Consider the following 7,500-nt stretch of genomic DNA (forward strand, 5'->3'; position numbering starts at 1 on the left):
TTTTTGAAGCAGTACAAATCAGTAACCAGCGACACTTAGAATATTTTTGGAGCAGTACAAATCAGTAACCAGCCCCACTTAGAATATTTTTGAGCAGTACAAATCAGTAACCAGCGACACTTAGAATATTTTTGAAGCAGTACAAATCAGTAACCACTGACACTTAGAATATTTTTGAAGCAGTACAAATCAGTAACCAGCGACACTTAGAATATTTTTGGAGCAGTACAAATCAGTAACCAGCGACACTTAGAATATTTTTGAAGCAGTACAAATCAGTAACCAGCGACACTTAGAATATTTTTGGAGCAGTACAAATCAGTAACCAGCGACACTTAGAATATTTTTGAAGCAGTACAAATCAGTAACCACTGACACTTAGAATATTTTTGAAGCAGTACAAATCAGTAACCAGCGACACTTAGAATATTTTTGAAGCAGTACAAATCAGTAACCACTGACACTTAGAATATTTTTGAAGCAGTACAAATCAGTAACCAGCGACACTTAGAATATTTTTGGAGCAGTACAAATCAGTAACCACTGACACTTAGAATATTTTTGAAGCAGTACAAATCAGTAACCAGCGACACTTAGAATATTTTTGAAGCAGTACAAATCAGTAACCACTGACACTTAGAATATTTTTGAAGCAGTACAAATCAGTAACCGCTGACACTTAGAATATTTTTGAAGCAGTACAAATCAGTAACCAGCGACACTTAGAATATTTTTGGAGCAGTACAAATCAGTAACCACTGACACTTAGAATATTTTTGAAGCAGTACAAATCAGTAACCAGCGACACTTAGAATATTTTTGGAGCAGTACAAATCAGTAACCACTGACACTTAGAATATTTTTGAAGCAGTACAAATCAGTAACCAGCGACACTTAGAATATTTTTGAAGCAGTACAAATCAGTAACCACTGACACTTAGAATATTTTTGAAGCAGTACAAATCAGTAACCAGCGACACTTAGAATATTTTTGAAGCAGTACAAATCAGTAACCACTGACACTTAGAATATTTTTGAAGCAGTACAAATCAGTAACCAGCGACACTTAGAATATTTTTGAAGCAGTACAAATCAGTAACCAGCGACACTTAGAATATTTTTGGAGCAGTACAAATCAGTAACCAGCGACACTTAGAATATTTTTGAAGCAGTACAAATCAGTAACCACTGACACTTAGAATATTTTTGAAGCAGTACAAATCAGTAACCAGCGACACTTAGAATATTTTTGAAGCAGTACAAATCAGTAACCACTGACACTTAGAATATTTTTGAAGCAGTACAAATCAGTAACCGCTGACACTTAGAATATTTTTGAAGCAGTACAAATCAGTAACCAGCGACACTTAGAATATTTTTGAAGCAGTACAAATCAGTAACCACTGACACTTAGAATATTTTTGGAGCATTACAAATCAGTAACCAGCGACACTTAGAATATTTTTGGAGCAGTACAAATCAGTAACCAGCGACACTTAGAATATTTTTGAAGCAGTACAAATCAGTAACCAAGTGCATTTTTGAATTGGTTACTGATTTCTCCGTTGAAGTTGGGGCTGCGGTTGGCTTCAGTTAGTGGTGGGGGCTTAATTTTCGCCGAGGGGAGCGTGTCCCGGTAGTGTCTCCGAGGAAGTGGTACCTATTGAAGGGGGTGTTTCTGAATTTGGGCCCTTTTTGAGTGGCATTGCCGGATGGGTTTTGTGTTGAAGGCTTCCAAATCGGGTAGCTCAGCCGGATTTGACCCGGCGGTTCTACCGACTGTCACGCCTTCGAGGGGGGACTGTTGTCTAAGTTCAGGCCGAATTTGGTGAATTTCCTAAGTCGGGAAGTGGTCCCAACGGGTTTGGGAGTGAACCTAACTGCTCATACCAACTTTGAGGCTTTGGGGCCGGGTAGCACAGTCGGATTTGACCCGGCGGTTCTGCCGAATGCCTGGCCTTCGAGGGGGGCCTGCCCTCTGAGTTCAGGCCGAATTTGGTGATTTTCCTAGTCGGGAAGTGGTCCAAACGGGGATGGGAGTGAACCTGACAGCTCATACCGACTTTGGGGCTTCGGGGCCGGGTAGCTCAACCGGATTTGATCCGGCGATTCTGCCGACTTCCACGCCTTCGAGCGGGGACTCTCCTCTAAGTTCAGGCCGAATTTGGTGAATTTCCTAAGTCGGGAAGTGGTCCAAACGGGGATGGGAGTGAACCTAACTGCTCATACCAACTTTGAGGCTTTGGGGCCGGGTAGCACAGTCGGATTTGACCCGGCGGTTCTGCCGAATGCCTGGCCTTCGAGGGGGGCCTGCCCTCTGAGTTCAGGCCGAATTTGGTGATTTTCCTAAGTCGGGAAGTGGTCCAAACGGGGATGGGAGTGAACCTGACAGCTCATACCGACTTTGGGGCTTCCAAGCCGGGTAGCTCAACCGGATTTGATCCGGCGGTTCTAGCGACTGCCACGGCTTCGAGGGGGGACTGTTGTCTAAGTTCAGGCCGAATTTGGTGAATTTCCCGAGTCGGGAAGTGGTCCAAACGGGGATGGGAGTGAACCTGACAGCTCTTACCGACATTGAGGCTTCGGGGCCGGGTAGCTCAGTCGGATTTGACCCGGCGATTCTGCCGACTTCCACGCCTTCGAGCGGGGACTCTCCTCTAAGTTCAGGCCGAATTTGGTGAATTTCCTAAGTCGGGAAGTGGTCCAAACGGGGATGGGAGTGAACCTGACAGCTCTTACCGACTTTGGGGCTTCCAAGCCGGGTAGCTCAACCGGATTTGATCCGGCGGTTCTAGCGACTGTCACGCCTTCGAGGGGGGACTGTTGTATAAGTTCAGGCCGAATTTGGTGAATTTCCCGAGTCGGGAAGTGGTCCAAACGGGGATGGGAGTGAACCTGACAGCTCTTACCGACTTTGGGGCTTCCAAGCCGGGTAGCTCAACCGGATTTGATCCGGCGGTTCTGCCGACTGTCACGCCTTCGAGGGGGGACTGTGGTATAAGTTCAGGCCGAATTTGGTGAATTTCCCGAGTCGGGAAGTGGTCCAAACGGGGATGGGAGTGAACCTGACAGCTCTTACCGACTTTGAGGCTTCGGGGCCGGGTAGCTCAGCCGGATTTGATCCGGCGGTTCTGCCGACTGTCACGCCTTCGAGGGGGGACTGTCCTCTGAGTTCAGGCCGAATTTGGTGAATTTCCCGAGTCGGGAAGTGGTCCAAACGGGGATGGGAGTGAACCTGACAGCTCATACCGACTTTGAGGCTTCCAAGCCGGGTAGCTCAGCCGGATTTGACCCGGCGATTCTGCCGACTTCCACGCCTTCGAGGGGGGACTGCCCTCTGAGTTCAGGCCGAATTTGGTGCATTTCCCGAGTCGGGAAGTGGTCTCTGTCACAACGGGGGCAAGTGTCTGAAGAGGTAAAGTGAGTAACCAGCACAGCTTAGGGAAGGGTTCCAAAGTTCTCAACAATGTGAATTCGGTTACCAGGAAAGCTTAGGAAAGTTGCCTGACTGTCCCAAACGAATGAACTGCAAAACTTAGGGAACATGCCCGAAGATGCTTAAAAGTGTGAAATCAGTAAGCAGGAAAGCATAGGAAAGTGCCTGAAAGTGCTAAATGAGTAACATGAAAAACGTAGAAAAATGCCCGAAAATGTTTAAAAGTGTGAACTCAGTAACCAGCAAAACTTAGTAAAACGTTGGAAAAGCAGAAATGAGTAACCAGAAAAACTTAGAAAAATGTTTGAAAATGAGAAATGAGTAACCAGAAAAACTTAGAAAAATGTTTGAAAATGAGAAATGAGTAACCAAGAAAACTTAGAAAAATGCCCAAAAAGAAGAAATCAGTAACCAGAAAAACTTAGAAAAATGTTTGAAAATGAGAAATGAGTAACCAGAAAAACTTAGAAAAATGTTTGAAAATGAGAAATGAGTAACCAAGAAAACTTAGAAAAATGCCCAAAAAGAAGAAATCAGTAACCAGAAAAACTTAGAAAAATGTTTGAAAATGAGAAATGAGTAACCAAGAAAACTTAGAAAAATGTTTGAAAATGAGAAATGAGTAACCAAGAAAACTTAGAAAAATGCCCAAAAAGAAGAAATCAGTAACCAGAAAAACTTAGAAAAATGTTTGAAAATGAGAAATGAGTAACCAAGAAAACTTAGAAAAATGCCCAAAAAGAAGAAATCAGTAACCAGAAAAACTTAGAAAAATGTTTGAAAATGAGAAATGAGTAACCAAGAAAACTTAGAAAAATGCCCAAAAAGAAGAAATCAGTAACCAGAAAAACTTAGAAAAATGTTTGAAAATGAGAAATGAGTAACCAGAAAAACTTAGAAAAATGTTTGAAAATGAGAAATGAGTAACCAAGAAAACTTAGAAAAATGCCCAAAAAGAAGAAATCAGTAACCAGAAAAACTTAGAAAAATGTTTGAAAATGAGAAATGAGTAACCAAGAAAACTTAGAAAAATGCCCGAAAAGAAGAAATCAGTAACCAGAAAAACTTAGAAAAATTTTCGGCCAAGTGTGAAAAATATTCTAAGTGTCAGCGGAGGAAAATGCCGAAGCATCGGGAAAGATTCAAAAACTCATGCCGAACATGAGTTCCGAAGTGCCGGAGGAACTGGGCGAATTGAGCCCGGCGGTTGGCCAGATGTCGTTTTGAGTCTGCAGCCCGAAAACTTTAACTTTGTCTGCCGCGGAAGTCTGGACCGGGAAAAATCCAAACGGTTTTGCCGGGTTCGAGTTCCAGAGCGAAGCAGTCGAATTTGAAATTCAGACCCATTCAGTGCCACTTGACATTGTGACACAGTGAGGTTGGCGGGGTACCCGGAGATTTCTGGGAACACGATTTTTAGAACAAAATGGCGGCGCGGGACCACTTTGAAAGGCATCCGAAAAACGGTTCCGCGGGCAGAGCACTTGAATGACAGGCCTGTGTGCATGCCCAAGAGCTCTCGGAAGTCTAATTTTTGACACTTTGTCAAATTTTCGACAGACTTACCCAACTCTTGCTGCCTGTTCTAAGAATCAGTCAGAGGCCTGTGCGGCGGTCTCTTGACACTTTGGAGGGCGGGCAAACCCCACGTTGACTCCGGCCGTCCCTCCAAAAGGCACTTGCTATTGGGGGAAAGGATTGCAAGTAGCCTGGTTCCCGTGGGAGCGGCCAGGAAGGGTGCAGGCTGGCCCTTGCCTGAGCATTCCCAAAACCCTCTTCCGCTGAGAGCAGACCTCGCACGCCGCACTACCGGCTCTGGGAGTGGTTGGCCGCTATTGTACATAGTCCGGTCCTTCCTCTGCCACCCGGCAAGTGCGATGGCTCTGCCGCCCTGCGGTGCTCGTCACCCAGGTTTGGGGAACACGATACTTAGAACATGTTGGCGGCTCGGGACCTGCAGGCGAAAGGGGCCCCGTGGTGCTGAGCACATCGACCTCGGGTCTCAGTGCAAGCCGGAGAGTTCGCGGAAGTCTTAAAAGATTTTGACATCTGCTCAAATCTTTGACAGGCTTGCCTGACTCTTTCCGTCCGTTCTAAGAATCAGTCGGAGGCCGGGGCGGGGACGGTCTCTTGACACACGGAGGGTTGGCTTCCCTCCTCAGGTGTTTGTGTCGAAAATGAAGGCGAGAGATGCAAGCGTCCTGGTTCCCCTGGGTGCTGCCAGCAAGGGTGCAGGCTGACCCTTGCCTGAGCACTCCCAAAAGCCTCTTAAGCTGAGAGCAGGCGCCGCACTACCGGCTCTGGGAGTCGTTGGCCGCTATTGTACATAGTCCGGTCCTTCCTCTGCCACCCGGCAAGTGCGATGGCTCTGCCTCCCTGCGGTGCTCGTCACCCAGGTTTGGGGAACACGATACTTAGAACATGTTGGCGGCTCGGGACCTGCAGGCGAAGGGGGCCCCGTGGTGCTGAGCACATCGACCTCGCGTCTCAGTGCAAGCCGGAGAGTTCGCGGAAGTCTTAACAGGCTTGCCTGACTCTTTCCGTCCGTTCTAAGAATCAGTCGGAGGCCGGGGCGGGGACGGTCTCTTGACACACGGAGGGTTGGCTTCCCTCCTCAGGCGTTTGTGTCGAAAATGAAGGCGAGAGATGCAAGCGTCCTGGTTCCCCTGGGTGCTGCCAGCAAGGGTGCAGGCTGACCCTTGCCTGAGCACTCCCAAAAGCCTCTTAGGCTGAGAGCAGGCGCCGCACTACCGGCTCTGGGAGTCGTTGGCCGCTATTGTACATAGTCCGGTCCTTCCTCTGCCACCCGGCAAGTGCGATGGCTCTGCCTCCCTGCGGTGCCCGTCACCCAGGTTTGGAGAACACGATACTTAGAACATGTTGGCGGCTCGGGACCTGCAGGCGAAAGGGGCCCCGTGGTGCTGAGCACATCGACCTCGCGTCTCAGTGCAAGCCGGAGAGTTCGCGGAAGTCTTAACAGGCTTGCCTGACTCTTTCCGTCCGTTCTAAGAATCAGTCGGAGGCCGGGGCGGGGACGGTCTCTTGACACACGGAGGGTTGGCTTCCCTCCTCAGGCGTTTGTGTCGAAAATGAAGGCGAGAGATGCAAGCGTCCTGGTTCCCCTGGGTGCTGCCAGCAAGGGTGCAGGCTGACCCTTGCCTGAGCACTCCCAGAAGCCTCTTAGGCTGAGAGCAGACGCCGCACTACCGGCTCTGGGAGTCGTTGGCCGCTATTGTACATAGTCCGGTCCTTCCTCTGCCACCCGGCAAGTGCGATGGCTCTGCCTCCCTGCGGTGCCCGTCACCCAGGTTTGGAGAACACGATACTAAGAACATGTTGGCGGCTCGGGACCTGCAGGCGAAAGGGGCCCCGTGGTGCTTAGCACATCGACCTCGCGTCTCAGTGCAAGCCGGAGAGTTCGCGGAAGTCTAAAGCTTTTGACATTCGCTCAAAGCTTTGACAGGCTTGCCCGACTCTTTCCGTCCGTTCTAAGAATCAGTCAGAGGCTGGTGGGGAGGTCTCTTGACGCAAGGGGAGGGGTGGCGTCCCTCCTCAGGCGCTTGTGTCGAAAATGAAGGCGAGAGATGCAAGCGTCCTGGTTCCCCTGGGTGCTGCCAGCAAGGGTGCAGGCTGACCCTTGCCTGAGCACTCCCAGAAGCCTCTTAGGCTGAGAGCAGACGCCGCACAACCGGCTCTGGGAGTCGTTGGCCGCTATTGTACATAGTCCGGTCCTTCCTCTGCCACCCGGCAAGTGCGATGGCTCTGCCTCCCTGCGGTGCCCGTCACCCAGGATTGGAGAACACGATACTAAGAACATGTTGGCGGCTCGGGACCTGCAGGCGAAAGGGGCCCCGTGGTGCTTAGCACATCGACCTCGCGTCTCAGTGCAAGCCGGAGAGTTCGCGGAAGTCTAAAGCTTTTGACATTCGCTCAAAGCTTTGACAGGCTTGCCCGACTCTTTCCGTCCGTTCTAAGAATCAGTCAGAGGCCGGTGGGGAGGTCTCTTGACGCAAAGGGGAGGGGTGGCGTCCCTCCTCAGGCGCTTGTGTCGAAAAATGAAGGCG

The sequence above is a fragment of the Hemiscyllium ocellatum genome, unplaced genomic scaffold, assembly GCF_020745735.1.
Source record: "Hemiscyllium ocellatum isolate sHemOce1 unplaced genomic scaffold, sHemOce1.pat.X.cur. scaffold_2632_pat_ctg1, whole genome shotgun sequence".
NCBI lineage: Eukaryota > Metazoa > Chordata > Chondrichthyes > Orectolobiformes > Hemiscylliidae > Hemiscyllium > Hemiscyllium ocellatum.